The sequence below is a fragment of the Magnolia sinica genome, chromosome 5, assembly GCF_029962835.1.
Source record: "Magnolia sinica isolate HGM2019 chromosome 5, MsV1, whole genome shotgun sequence".
NCBI lineage: Eukaryota > Viridiplantae > Streptophyta > Magnoliopsida > Magnoliales > Magnoliaceae > Magnolia > Magnolia sinica.
Genome location: NC_080577.1, coordinates 103,306,044 through 103,322,119, shown reverse-complemented (window position 1 = coordinate 103,322,119; position 16,076 = coordinate 103,306,044). Strand labels below are relative to the sequence as shown.

General features: G+C 39.8%; 1 non-coding gene across 1 annotated transcript; it reads right to left on the bottom strand.

Moving 5' to 3' along the window:
* Positions 1 to 259: 259 nt before the first annotated feature.
* On the bottom strand, positions 260 to 366 carry LOC131247517 (small nucleolar RNA R71). Its single transcript, XR_009171803.1, has one exon. It is a non-coding gene; the product is annotated as a small nucleolar RNA R71 (small nucleolar RNA).
* Positions 367 to 16,076: the final 15,710 nt, after the last annotated feature.

The following is a 16,076-nucleotide window of genomic DNA, read 5'->3' as shown; positions in this document are numbered from 1 at the left end:
TGGTTATCCAACTCCTTCCTAAGTTCCATGGGCTTGAATATGAAGAACCATATTTACATTTGAAAGAGTTTGATGAGATCATAGCCACTTTATATTTTCAAAATGTGTCTGAGGACACAGTCAACTGAGACTCTTTCCTTTTTCCTTAAAGGAGAAGGCTAAGACGTGGTTACATTCACTGCGTCCTAGATCCATTGGCATATGGAATGATATGCAAAGGGAATTTATAAAGAAATTTTTTCCACATCATAAAACGATTACCCTTAGAAAAGTAATCATGAACTTCACCCAAAAGGAGGATGAAACATTTTACCAATGTTGGGAAAGGTTCAAGGATTTGGTCAGTTCATGCCCACAACACGGCTTTGAAACGTGGCGCATTACAAATTTTTTCTACGATGGACTCACATCTTCCATGCGCCAAATGGTCGAGACAATGTGTAATGGAGAATTCATTAATAAAAATGTCGATGAGGTATGGGATTACCTTGATAGTCTTGCTGAAAAAACACAATCATGGGATTATTACCCAAAATCGAACACCACGTCTAGGCTAACTCAATTAAAGGAGAAAGGTGGATTGTATCTCTTGAAAGAAGAGGATGATCTCAAGTGTAAAGTGACTACGCTCATAAGGAAAGTTGAGGCCATGGAAGGAAAGAAGGATAAGGTTAATGAAAGTGTTTGCGGCATCTGTGATTGCAATATTCATACAACTGAAAATTGTCCTACGATACCCGCCTTACGAGAAGTGTTGAATGAACAATCCAATGCCGTAAATAATTATCAAAGACCTTTCAATGGACCAACCTCTAATACGTACAATCCCGGTTGGAAAAATCATCTAAACTTTAGTTGGAGAAATGGACAAACTGCTACTCCTCAAGGTTTCTTCAATCAAAATCCAAATCAGGGGAAACCTCAAGAAGAACCGGTTCAAAATTTCATGCAAGAGCTGACCCAGGCAATGCGCGACTTTATACAAAAGATAGATTCACGTATGACGGTTATAGAAAAGGGGATGCTTCCTGCACAACCGCTCCCCAATCCTAAATCACATTACGAGATAAGTGATCCCGGCTCTTCAAATCAAATGGGGCACACTAAATCCATCACCACTCTTAGGAGTGGGAAGATCATTGATAAAACCCTCCCGGTTAGGCCCGAAAAGCCTCAAGAACCAGAAGAGGACAACAATAATGGATCTAGTGAGACCCCACAAAAATTAGAACCAGAATTTTTAGAAAAGTCAGTTGCTCCATTTCCCCAACGGTTGGTCACACCAAAACCTCTCTCTAACTCTCAGGATATCCTAGAGGTGTTGAAACAAGTGAAAGTCAACATTCCTCTACTTGATGTTGTAAAACAGATACCTTCATATGCCAAATTTCTGAAAGATTTATGCATGACCAAACGACGGCAGAGTATTCAAAAGAAGATCTTCTTGACCGAGAAAGTGAGTGCCATCCTAAAGAAAGACGTGCCACAGAAATTCAAAGATCCCTGTAGTCCAACCATATCATGTGTAATCGGGGACCATCGAATTGATCATGCACTTCTTGACTTAGGAGCAAGCGTCAATCTGATTCCCTACTCAGTATACAAACAATTAGGTTTAGGTGAATTAAAAGCCACCCTAACCACACTACAACTTGCTGATCACTCTGTTCATGTACCAAGAGGGATAATTGAGGATGTGTTGGTCCAAGTTGATAGATTTTACTACCCTGTAGATTTTATCATCCTGGACACCGAACCCATCAATAACATAAGTACTCAGATTCCTTTCATTCTTGGTCGCCCATTCCTTGCCACTTCAAACGTAATTATCAATTGCAGGAATAGTGTCATGACTATGTCCTTTGGGAATATGACATTGGAGTCAAACATCTTTTTTAATAACGGCAGAAACTTAGAGGGTGATGACGATTTCCACGACATTAATATGATTGACTCTTTAGTGGAAGATACGACACCTCTAACCTTATCCTCTGAGCCTCTGGAGACGTGTCTGGCCCACTCCCATGATTTTGATGATGACATGATTAGGGAGACGTGTGCCTTGCTTGATACTGCACCGGTACTTGAAGTTAACCGATGGAGGCCACAATTTGAAGAGTTGCCCCAAACTGATGTAGTGCCTCTACCATCTAACCTCAAGCCGCCGAAGCTTGACCTAAAACCTTTGCCCTCTGATTTGAAATATATTTATTTAGGTCAAGACGAGACATCCGGTGGTGATTTCTGCCCACCTGGAGAAAGAACAAGAGAGTATGCTTATATCTACTCTCATTGAGCATAAGGGAGCCCTTGGATGGACGATAGCGGACCTCAAGGGTTTCGACCCCTCGATTTATACTCACCGCATATATCTTGAGGATAATGCGAAGACCGCTCGGCAATCACAACGTAGACTAAATTCAAACATGAGGGAAGTGGTTAAGGCCGATGTTCTTAAATTATTAGATGTGGGTATCATATACCCCATATCCGATAGTCAATGGGTGAGTCCAACTCAGGTCGTTCCTAAGAAGTCTGGGATCACCATCATAGCCAATGCTAATAATGAACTCGTGCCAACTAGAATTACTACTGGTTGGAGAATGTGCATTGACTACAGGAAGCTGAATACTGTCACGAGGAAGGATCACTTTTCTTTGCCCTTCATTGATCAAATCTTGGAAAGGCTAGCTGGTCATTCCTATTACTGTTTCCTTGACGGGTATTCGGGCTACAATCAGATTGAAATCGCCCCTGAGGACCAGGAAAAGACTACATTTACATGTCCCTACGACACCTTTGCCTACAGAAGGATGTCATTCGGATTATGTAATGCCCCTGCCACCTTTCAGTGATGTATGATGAGTATCTTTTCTGACATGGTGGGAAAATATCTAGAGGTCTTCATGGGCGATTTCTGTTTTCAGTTCATCTTTCAGTGAGTGCTTAAAGAGTCTTAAATGTGTGCTGAAAAGATGTGAAGAAAAGAACTTGGTACTTAATTGGGAGAAGTGTCATTTCATGGTTCATAAGTGAATTGTCCTTGGACATATTATCTCGTCCAAAGGAATCGAGGTGGATAAGGCAAAAATCGATCTTATCTCTAACCTACCTCCACCCAAGAACATTAGAGACGTGCGATCCTTCTTAGGACACGCAGGATTTTACAGGTGATTTATAAAGGACTTTAGTCTCCTCTCTCGTCCTTTATGTAATCTACTTCAAAAGGATGCACCATACGAGTGGACTGAGCCATGCCAGGAAGCTTTCACTAAGCTTAAGGGCATGTTGACTAGTGCACCCATCATACAACCACCCGACTGGGGCATTCCTTTTGAACTTATGTGTGACACGTCTGATTATGCTCTTGGGGCGGTTCTAGGCCAGAGAAAAGATAAGAAACCCTACGTTATTCATTATACGAGTAAGACTCTAAATCCTGCCCAAATGAACTACTTGACTACGGAAAAGGAACTCTTAGCCGTAGTGTTCACTTTGGACAAATTTCGGTCCTACTTGATTGGATCCAAGATCATTATTTACACTGATCACGCGGCACTCAAGTATCTTCTGTCCAAGAATGATGCTAAGCCCCGCCTGATACGATGGATCCTCCTACTCCAGGAATTTGACATAGAAATAAAAGATAAAAAGGGAGTAGAGAACGTAGTGGCTGACCATCTTTCTTGCCTTAATCCCTCTGATTCCCTTGAAACGACACATATTAATGACATGTTCCCTAATGAACAATTGTTCAGAGTCTCCCATTCACCTTGGTTCACTGATATTGCTAATTATCTTGCCACTGGTTCCATACCGACACATTGAACTGCGCAAGATAAGAAGAAATTTTTCACCAAGGTACGTAACTTTTTCTGGGACGATCCATATTTGTTTAAATATTGCCCAGACCAGATCCTAAGGAGATATGTGCCAGACGATGAGCATCAGAGTGTCATCTCCTTCTGTCACTCACAGGCCTGTGGTGGTCACTTTTCTGCTAAAAAGACCATGACCAAGATTTTACGTGTGGCTTTTATTGGCCCACTGTGTTCAGGGACACTCACGAATTTTGCAAGGCATGTGAGCGTTGTCAGAAATTGGGAGCATTGTCCCGTCGAAATATGATGCCTTTGAATCTCATCCTTATCATAGAAGCATTTGATTGCTGGGGCATTGATTTCATGGGACCATTCCCCCAATCTTTTGGAAATTTGTATATTTTGCTCGCCGTAGATTATGTCACTAAATGGGTCGAAGCAATTCCGTGTCGAAATAATGACCATCGCACAGTTATTAAATTATTAAAAGAGAACATCCTTTCGCGGTTCCGTACGCCTCGAGTCATCATTGGTGATGGGCGCGCACACTTTTGTAATAGACCATTCGAGAGCTTAATGAAGAAATACGGTATCTCTCATAAGGTGAGCACCCCATACCATCCACAGACAAGTGGACAAGCTGAGATTTCCAATAGAGAGATCAAACATATCCTAGAGAAAACGGTTAACCCTGATCGTAAGGATTGTTCAATTTAATTGACCGATACCTTATGGGCATATCGTACTGCTTTTAAAACCCCTATTGAAACGTCTCCCTTTAGACTTGTTTATGGGAAAGCTTGTCACTTGCCTGTGGAGTTGGAACATAAAGCGTACTGGGTGATCAAAAGTCTAAATTTCAATTTGGACAACGCTGGCTCGCTACGTTAACTTCAATTAAATGAACTTGAAGAAATCTGGAACGATGCGTACGAGAACTCGAGAATTTACAAAGACAGAATGAAGGCGTTTCATGACCAACGTATTCTACGGAAATCATTCACACCTGGTCAGAAAGTCCTTTTGTATAATTCTCGATTACATCTCTTTCCAGGTAAGCTTCGATCTCGTTGGACTGGCCCTTACATTGTGGTCACTGCGTATCCTCATGGGGCCGTTGAGATAAGAGATCCTGACAATGGCAAGGAGTTTAAAGTAAATGGACATTGCTTAAATCCATTTGTCTAGAAATTTGATTCAGAGGACATGTCCATACCTCTGACTGATCCTGTTTACCAGGATTGATCTCCAAGTCTGATGGAGGTATAGGTTGGTTTCCTGTTTTCATAGGACTAGGATAGTTTCCTTTATGCTGTTTTAGGATAGACGGTAAACTTAGCGCTCCTGGGAGCCAACCCAGCTTTTCATTCCGTTTCATTTTCCTAATTAGTTAGTTCAATGTTTGTGGGTAACATTGCTGCAAACCCTCACGAGACTACAACTCGTCCACTAGGGGTAACCTAGGGGTTTAAAGGCTTGTTGCATACGCTAAATGCAATCGAGAGCACCTGCGAAAGTGGTGTAGGTAGGATTTTATTTTTGTTATTTTTATTTTACTTCTATTGGTTTCTCTCTTGTGCTGACCCACCTTACGTAGATATTTTTGGAAAGCCTCTTGATTCTTTCGTCCAGGTACTATATTTCCATCACTCCTCTTATATTTTCGTTGTCCCATGTGCATTGCATGCTTATTTCTTTTACATTGAGGATAATGTAGATTTTAGGTTGGGGGTGGGAGATTAGGTTTCCTAATCAGTGTTTTCTTGGTCTTGAGCAAAAATTGTGAAAATTTTTAAAATTTTTGGAATTTCTTGTGAATTTCAAGATACGTAATGTTGGTAATTTATGACTCTTGGATTCAGTATCTTTTAGATTTCATAATTAAGTTTGAATTGTTAATCCGAAATTAAAAGTTGTAAACATTGATTGAGTCATGATTTCATAAAACACATCTCGCTTGCACATTAAGGGTTCAGTTCGATATTGAAGGATTAACTTGGTAATCACTAAACATGAATGGAACCAACTTGGGAAAATTGAATGGATTGGGCGAATGGTCTACACCATAGGTTTGCTCCCTATAGGTGTAGATTTAATTCCCCATGGATGATATGTGAAAAAAGTTGGGTGTACAGTCTTCATCATAGGTTTGCTCCCTGTAGGTGAGGATTTGATTCCCCTTCTTGACGTTACTTTTACTAGAAAAATCAAAAGCAAAAAAATAAAATAAAAATAAAAATAAAATGATGAAAAGATGATTTGTGGGGCAAGTTTTGGTAATTCTCGTGTTGGTTACCAATGATATCCTGAGATAGAGAAGTGAATTTTAATGATGATAAGCCGAGAATAGACTATACACCCATGTAACTTGATGTTTAGAATTGTTCTGATTGATGGATTAATACTTTGAACTCGACTATGAAGTTATCGTGCGCTCCAGTCCAGGAGATAGTAATGCCCAACATTCATGAATCATAGAATTCTAGGATCTGGATTGTTTTTCAAAAATCATTCGATTTTATAGAAATTGTCTTGTAATTTTTAACTTATTTTTCGCATAATTTGCTCGGGACTAGCAAAATACTAGTTAGGGGTTGTGTTGAGGGTCGAATATTGCATATCAGACCCCGATTACTGCTTGATTTTACGTACACAATAATGCCTAATATTATAATTTAATCGTGTTTTTATTGCAGGATGTAATAAGGAGCTTTGATTGAAAAAGAGTATTAAAAGCATGGATTTAACGCTCCGAAGTCACCAGAGCAAGGAATGGACTCTAGGGGACCGAGATCGATGGATATACATACCAGAAATCCGAGAAAATTGAGAAACTGAAGCTCAAGTGGCCTGAAAGTTAGTCAGAATGCAAGATCACAGGGTTTCCACCATCCACTCGGCTCGAAACTTCATACATGGCCTGAGGACCATAAATTAACCGTATACGTCAAATTTCAGTCATTAGATCCTCATGGAAGTGGCCCAACAGAGAGATCAGAGGGCGCTAGCCATTAAAGAGCATCTTGGCAATCCATAAGCGATTAAGGCTCAAACTTAGGCGTTAGAAAGAGCATGAAAAATAACAAATCGTAGTGAAATTTTGTGTCATTTGCATGGTGCAATCAGGAGATACTAATAGTAGAAGTTATAACAAAAGAGAAGGGCAAATTTGTAAATAGATGTGCCATGCATGGCATCAAGCGTACGTGAAGCCGATTGTATTTTTAACGGTGAATGTTGTCCATATATCGGTTAAGCGTGTGGCCCACCCTGAAGTCGGATCTACTTTAAACTAGAGGCCATGGGCCAACACTATGTACAGGAGCAGATGGAGGGAGTGGATTTCTAGGACAGGCATCGCAGTGGACCCCACCTATTTTTTGTGCAAAACATCCAAATAGAGACGTTTCGCACGTTCGGTGACGGACGTGTTCCCATTGGGTTTTGACAGTGGGCCCCACCCATCATTCCATTAGATGATCTGACCCATCCATTTGCTCTGGAGGATGGCCAAGACCCTGGATATGATTCCTTTTTGGTCCCATACAAGCGATCGTGTGAGTTTCTTATCCAAACAGAAGACGGACGGTGCAATGAAACGTTCCGTGGGCTACACCGAATCTAACCCAAAACCAGTCAATTCTAAATGGTTTTTCGAGCAGAATCTAGTGGACGGCGTGGATTTCACAAAAGTCAGCTGAAGTGGGCCCCATCGAGCATCAGCGCAGCTCCCCTGCGTATGGATTACGCACGTACAGCGCGTCCAGAATTCACCCAGATTCTCTGAGTTGTTACATGTCCATAGAGAGGATCGGATGGACGATCCTGACCGTCCAAAGTCATGAGAAAAGGGTTCTGACCCCGTCCAAGAAGTCGAATTTTTCAGACCGTGTGATCCTTTGTCCCCGATGCACTTCAAACACAGTTGTCCATGCGTGCACAGTTTGATTCCATTGTGAACTGCGGAAATAGTGTCGGTTCTTCCGACTCTGACCACCAACGCATCTCCACCGACTCCTTGTCCATATAAAGGAGAAGAGGGCGAGAGAGCAGGGGGAGATCTGGGGGAGTCAGGCTAGGAACGTGAAGATCCAGAGGAGGCAGTCGTGGAGAGAGAGAAAGATAGAGAGTAGTTTCTTTTCCTTTTCTTTTTATTTCATTCTGTTTTGTTTAAGGGATCTAGTCCAACCATGTTGGGTTGAACCTCTTAGCTAGGGCTAAGAGGTGAAGCCTATAGTGTGATGGGATTGGTTTTACTGCTTTGATTCATGTTACTTGAACTTTCTTGGGTTATAGTTTGATTAATAGGAATGCTTTTAGTTTTTAATGGTTTGTTGTGACTGAAATTACAATAGATCTGCAATGGCTTTGGGTATTTCTCTCTCCTTTTTATGTTTATGACGTCAGGAAGCCCTGTTGTTCACCATCGCCTCTTGGGCATGGTCGGATGGCAGTACCCTTCCTAACCTTCATACATTGTTGATTGGTTGGTAATTAGTTTAATTCTATTGTTTACTTTGTCTCATGGGCATTGTTTGGTGATGGAATCCATTCTAATTCATATACCTTTCATCTCTTGAAAACTATATCAAAGGAAGTTTAGTTTGATATTCATGGTTACACCCTTTAACTGGATGAAGAGGGGACTCTAAGTCCAGTTGAGTTCCTGAAACAAGCATAAGATCTCCCTGATCTCTATAAGTGGATCATCTGAATCCCTAGTTTCCTTTTCTTGAATCTCTTAAGTTTTAGATAATTATTTCACAATTATTCCCTAAATTCCATTTGATTTAGTTTATATCTTAGTCTAGTTCTAGTTAGTTTCAGGTTACGTACAGGTATCAGTCCCTTGGGATTCGACCTCGGTCTCACTGAGTTTATTACTACATCACAACCCTATACTTAGGGAGTGAACAAATATACAAACCAAATATCCTAAGTCTAAGAAAAGGATATTTATGATCCATTGGTCCAAATATGCCCAAGTGTTCACACCCCAAGTGTAGGGTTGTGATGTAGTAATAAACTCGGTAAGATCGAGGTCGAATCCACAGGGACTGATACCTGTACGTTATCTGAAACCAAGTAGAACTAAAACTAGATTTAAGATGTGATCTAAACCAAATAGAATTTAAGGAATAATTGTGGAATAATTATTTAAAACTTTAAGGAATTTAAAGGAAAGAAAGTAGGGATTCAGAGGATCCACTTGTAGGGATCAAGGAGATCTTTTGCATGCATCAAGGATTATGGAATTCAAACTGAACTTACTTGATCTGATTTTCAAGAGATGAAAGGTATATGAATTAGAATGGATTCCATCATCAAACCATGCCCAGGAGACAAAGTAAACAACAGAATTAAACTAATTACCAACCAATCAACGTATGAAGATCAGGAAGGGTATTGTCATCCTACCATGCCCTTGGAACAATGATGAACAACAAGGCTTCCTGACTTCATAAACATAAAAAGGGAAAGAATTATTTAAAGCCATTGCAAACCCATTGTAATTTCAGTCACAACAGACCATTAAAGACTAAGAAAACTATTCCTTGAATAATCAACTTAAACTCAGTTCAGAAATTTAAAGTGCATAGAATTAGACTCTCCCATCTCGCTACAGGCTTCACCTCTTAGCCCTAGCTAAGAGGATTAGCCACACATGAATGGGCTAATAACCTTAGGCATCATAATTAAAAAAAAAAAAAAAAAAAAAAAAAACAACAGCCCAAACCCAAGCTAGCTCCTGTGCTCTCTCTCTCCAGGCGTGGATAGCATAAAGCCAACGTCCAGTTCCTTGCTCTTCAAATCGTGCAACCGTCCAAGCCCCACCGTCTCAAACCTCTCCAGCCAAAAAAAATACTGCTGCTCCCTGTCTCCTTCCTCCGTTTTTCTCAACGTCCAGCCCTGTTCTCTTTTCTTCCTCCCTGCTTCCTTCACCTGGTTCCTTCACCTCCTTTAAATGAATGCTTTTCTCTCTCTTTATAGGCAGCAAAGACCCTGCTGGAGTGTTAGAGGCGGTTGCTGGAGTTTCCGCACTCCATGCGGAAATTTTTCGCAACAGAAACCGGACGTGCAATCTGTTTTTCGCAGCAAAACACCCTCTATTTGATTTGATTTTGCAGCATGAAATCAACACATTTGTTGATTCTGACACCTTGGCTAGGGCTATGGCCATCTGTTGAAGCATGTGGATGGTCTGGATCATGCATCAGAATGTGATCTTGATCACGTTACGTCCCACAAGTGCCGTCTTTTCCGGATGTGCGCGGGCTGCGTAAACAGCGCCCGATCTTATCGGCGCTGGACTCTCGGTGGGGCCCACTTACCTTGTCTCTTGATAAATCTGACCCGCCCATTGAATTCCTCTCAGAATTTCAGCAAGGAAGGGGTGCTTTTACTCGGGTTCAGTGCGGTCTATCAAATCAACTTATTCCACCGTCTGCCTTCAGTTTTGACGATCAAAAACTGACCTCCGATGTATCTCGCCATTTCGCCACCTAGACTATGTTTACGGGGCCCTTTTAGGCCTGATGGATGGTCCCGATTATCTGGATCATCGACCGTGGTGGCCCACAAGACCGGACCGCAATCTCTGTTTCATAACAGAAACAGAACTTCTGTTTTTGAAGAGGAGACGTCCAGAGGACGGTTTGCCATGCAAGTTTAGTGCAAAAAGTGTACTATGTACACTGTATGATGATTATGAGAAATCCACACCATCCATCTTGTTCCCCATTTCATTTGAGCCGTGGGGGCCGAAGTTAAAGCGTATCTGGACAGCGGGTGGGCCCCAAATCAGGGTTTTATGGGCTGATCTATTAGTTCAGCCACTTTCACGAGGATCCAATGGCTGAAATTTGACGTGTACGGTTAGTTTTTGGTCCTCGAGCCATGTATAAAGTTTCGAGCCAAACAGATGATGGAAACCCAGTGATCTTGCATTCTGGCTGACTTTCAGGCCGCTTGAGCTTCAGTTTCTCAATTTTCGCGAATCCCTGGCGTGTAATTCCGTTGATCATGGTCCCCTGGAGTCCGTCCCTTGCCTTGGTGCATTCTGAATGTTAAATCCATACTTTTAGCATCCCGATCTAGTCTCAGCTCGTAATTCCACCTTGCAACACAAACATGATTAAAATGAGCTATTCAACGGTACCATGTTTATAAATCCAAGCAATAACTGGGTCTGATATGCAATATTCGACCCTCAACACAACCCCCAACCAGCATCTTGCTAGTCCCGAGCAAGGTATGTGAAAAATAAATTGAGAATTACAGGACAATTTCTACAAACTCAAGAGATTTATGAAAACAATTCAGATACTCGATTTCTAAGATTCATGAATGTTGGCATTACTTTCTCCTGAAATCAAGCTCACGGTAAACTTCATAATCAAGCTCAAGTATTAATCCATTAATTAGAACGATTCTAAATATTGAATTCCATGGGTGTATCGTCTAATCTCGACTTGTCAACATTAAGATTCACCTCTCTATTTAAGGATATCATTGGTAACCAATAAAAGAATTCACGATAACTTAAACTTGCCTCACACATTATCTTTTTATTCTTTTTAATTTTAATTTTTCCATTAAAAGTAATGCCAAGAAGGGGAATCAAATCCTCACCTAAAGGGAGCAAACCTATGATGAAGACTGTATACAAAATTTTTTTTCACATATCATTCATAGGGAATTAAATCTACACCTAAAGGGAGCAAACCTATGGTGAAGATTATTTGCCCAACCCTTTCCAAAGGCATCCGGTTTTTTTTTTTTTTCTCTTTTTTTTTTTTTTTTCTTATTCTTTGTATTGAACAAGATGGACAATTCCCCAGGTTGGTTCCTTCTATGCTTAATGATCACTAAGTTATAATTCCATATCGAACTGAAACTTTAATGTGCAAGCGAGATGTGACCTGTGAATCCATGACTCAATCAATGTTTACAACTTTTAATAATGGATTAACAATTCAAACTTAGCTGTGAAATTCAATAGATAACTGAATCCAAGAGTTATAAAGTACCAACATCACGCATCTTGAAATTCTAAGTGCCCTTAGATGGCCGTCAAAATCACTTCGAATTCATCAGAAATCCTGAAAAATTAAAAAAATTTCACAACTTTTGCTCAAGACCAAGAAAACACTGATTAGGAAACCTAATCTCCCACCCCCAACCAAAAATCTATATTGTCCTCAATGTAAAAGAAATAAACATGCAATACACATGAGACAACGAAAATATAGGAGGAGTGATGGAAAGATAGTACCTGGACGAAAAGAATCAAGAGGCTTTCCAAAGATATCTACGTAAGAGCGGGTCAGCACAAAAGAAAACCAACAAAAGTAAAATAAAATAATAAAAATAAAATCCTACCTATACCACTTTCGTAGGTTCTCTCGATTGCATTTAGCGTATACAACAAGCCTTTAAACCCCTAGGTTGCCCCTAGTGGACGAGTTGTAGTCTCGCGAGGGTTTGCAGTAATGTTACCCACAAACATTAAACTAACTAATGATAAAAACGAAATGAAATGAAAAGCTGAGTTGCCTCCCAGGAGCGCTAAGTTTACCGTCTTCAGCCAGACAAATAAAGCAACTACCCTAGTCCTAAGAAAGCAAGGAAAAACTACTGAGTTAAGCCGCAAGGTTCCTCTTTCGGCCAGTATCTTGATAAGTTTCTCAGTAAGTTCCTCAACAGGATCATCCAAAAGCCCTTTTTGCAATAGGCTTGGACGCCTTGGAGCATGACCTTCCAGAGAAACTTATGTACCTCATTAAAATTTTGCTGTTGATTCGCTTGAGGTATCCAAAGTATATATGATTCACCTGTGTCAGAAAAAGTTACAAAGTTAGTATCCCATGGTGAATCAGAGACTACAGGTAGATCAAATTGAGAAAAATTTTCAGGAAGTGGTGTAGTCTCAATACATTCCGAAGCAAACTTTGATTCAATTTTCAGCTCCTCCCCTAATGGTAAACATTCAGGGTCTGTGGAAGAAGGGCCTTCAGAGTAAGGGTTTACTCGGTCAGTGATGACTACCGAGATGTCGTCTTGCAAGGCATTCACTATGTCTCTTATCATGGGATCATTTGAATCTGCAAAGTGTGCCAAACAATCATCAAAAGAGTTGGGACATTCAGCTGAGGGTGACTCATTTTCCACATTAAAGCTTGTGATGATCTGCCCAAGGAATCCATTGTCTTTAAAGGTAAACGGAGGTGTGCTCTCTTGCTCCAGCCCTACACAGATAGATTGAAAATCAATAGGGGAAGCATCGATGTGATTACTTTGTTCATTGAAACTACTCAATCGAGGTGTTGAATTGTCAAACGTGTACAGCTCAGATGGTGGCCTCAACTTAGTGGTTTCAATTTCCAAGGTTGTAGCGAGCAACTCGTCCTTCTCCCGAATCACATCATCATTTAATTCAGAGGAGTGGTCCAAACATGTTTCACAAGAGTTAGAAGGGTCGATTGTAAGGGGCTCATCCTCCACCTTAAAATCAGACATTTCAGGTGAGGGGAGTGGCTCATTATGACCGACCACTTCACTTACATCTTGATCATTGACCTGAACTAAACTTGAGATTGATTCTAGGGACATTTGGGCTGTATATTCATGATCATCATCCCAATAAGCATCATTGTCTAATTCCGTGCAGTACACACTTGGGATGGGGTCGCTCTCCTCACATTCTACACCTAAGTTCGGTTGAGGTTTGAAAAAACTAACCTCTACATCATCATTAAGATCTTGTGTCTCATGTGAGGAAAGTGTGTCATCATCACTGTATTTGAAAGATACCCACGCATCTTGATCATTCATTTGAACAGTCATTGAGATCAACTCATCAGGAAATTGAACCATATGCTCATTGATAGAATCCAACTCCTCATTTGTAATTCCAGAGTTCTTCCAAAGCAAGTTAGGATCACTTTTCTCGCATTGTATTTCTGGAATGAATTGTGGTTGAGATGACCGAGCCTCCTCTATCTTATCAAGGCGCGAATTAAGCGCTTCCAACGATTTTCTCATTTCCGTGAGATAGGCAAGGCTATGCTGAGCTAAATCCTCTTGGATTGTTTCTGGTTGGATATCAATGGTAGGGTATCCAAGAGAATAATCATTATAACATATAGTTGGTTCATCTCCCAAATTTTGATGTTTCCCCTGGTAATAGTCATACTGATCATACATGGGAGGATATGATGGTTGATAATAATCCTCATTTCCATAATTATGATCGTATACGGCCCTATTAACCAATGGAACATAACGTTCTAGTCGGTTCTCAATGTCTGTTCTTGATGGAGAAAAATCTTGAGGTATACGTTGAATTCCACAACCCTCAGGCATTCCCCAATATCTCTTATCCATCTCGGCATATGCACGTACCCACGCTTCCATGGTAGAACCCTAACTCTGAGTCTAAAAAAAGAAGAATCCTACAGCAATACATAAAGTAAGAGGAGAAGTTAGAAAGATGTTACCAGACTAGAGATTCTTATATTAAGATCCTGCAAAAGAAAACAACAGAAATTAGTTTCTAAATCTAAAAATTCTAAAGTAATGTTAGTTTTTAAACAAAAAGTCTACAAGTAGAAAATTTCTAAAAATAAATTAGGAAACAAAGTTAGCTTCTAAAAGAGTTAGAATTAGAAAGTTAATAAAAATAGAAAGTTAATTTCTAAAAAGGAAAGTTCCAGAATTAGAAAATTTTTAAAAATAAAGGAAAGATGAGTTAGTTTCTAAAATTAGAAAGAAACTCTAAAAAAAAGAAAATAACTAACCAAGTTTCTAAAAACAAAAGAGGAAAGTTTCTAAAAATAAACTATTTCTAAAAAAAAATAAAAAAATAAAATAAATAAAATAAAATAAAATAAAATAAATAGGAAAATACTAGAATTAGAAAATTTCTAAAATTCAAACCCTAATTCTAAACATAGAAAAAGTAGAGGAATTAGAAAAGGATTACCAATTTAGAAGTTTATGTCAGGATCCTACAAAACAGGAAACAAGTTAGTTCTAAAAATCAAAATAGAAATAAAAATCTAAAACTAAAGTTAGTAAAATCCTAATCTCAAACTAATTCTAAAACTAATTAATTTCAAAGAATCGTAACCGTCAGTCCTGCGCCAAAAACTTGTTCACACCCCAAGTGTAGGGTTGTGATGTAGTAATAAACTCGGTAAGGCCGAGGTCGAATCCACAGGGACTGATACCTGTACGTTATCTGAAACCAAGTAGAACTAAAACTAGATTTAAGATGTGATCTAAACCAAATAGAATTTAAGGAATAATTGTGGAATAATTATTTAAAACTTTAAGGAATTTAAAGGAAAGAAAGTAGGGATTCAGAGGATCCACTTGTAGGGATCAAGGAGATCTTTTGCATGCATCAAGGATTATGGAATTCAAACTGAACTTACTTGATCTGATTTTCAAGAGATGAAAGGTATATGAATTAGAATGGATTCCATCATCACCCCAGTGGCCCAGGAGAATCAATGAGTAAACAACAGAATTAAACTAATTACCAACCAATCAACGTATGAAGATCAGGAAGGGTACTGTCATCCTACCATGCCCTTGGAACAATGATGAACAACAAGGCTTCCTGACTTCATAAACATAAAAAGGGAAAGAATTATTTAAAGCCATTGCAAACCCATTGTAATTTCAGTCACAACAGACCATTAAAGACTAAGAAAACTATTCCTTGAATAATCAACTTAAACTCAGTTCAGAAATTTAAAGTGCATAGAATTAGACTCTCCCATCTCGCTACAGGCTTCACCTCTTAGCCCTAGCTAAGAGGATTAGCCACACATGAATGGGCTAATAACCTTAGGCATCATAATTAAAAAAAAAAAAAAAAAAAAAAAAAAAAAAAAAAAATAGCTCCTGTGCTATCTCTCTCCAGGCGTGGATAGCATAAAGCCAACGTCCAGTTCCTTGCTCTTCAAATCGTGCAACCGTCCAAGCCCCACCGTCTCAAACCTCTCCAGCCAAAAAAAATACTGCTGCTCCCTGTCTCCTTCCTCCGTTTTTCTCAACGTCCAGCCGCTGTTCTCTTTTCTTCCTCCCTGCTTCCTTCACCTGGTTCCTTCACCTCCTTTAAATGAATGCTTTTCTCTCTCTTTATAGGCAGCAAAGACCCTGCTGGAGTGTTAGAGGCGGTGGCTGGAGTTTCCGCACTCCATGCGGAAATTTTTCGCAGCAGAAACCGGACGCGCAATCTGTTTT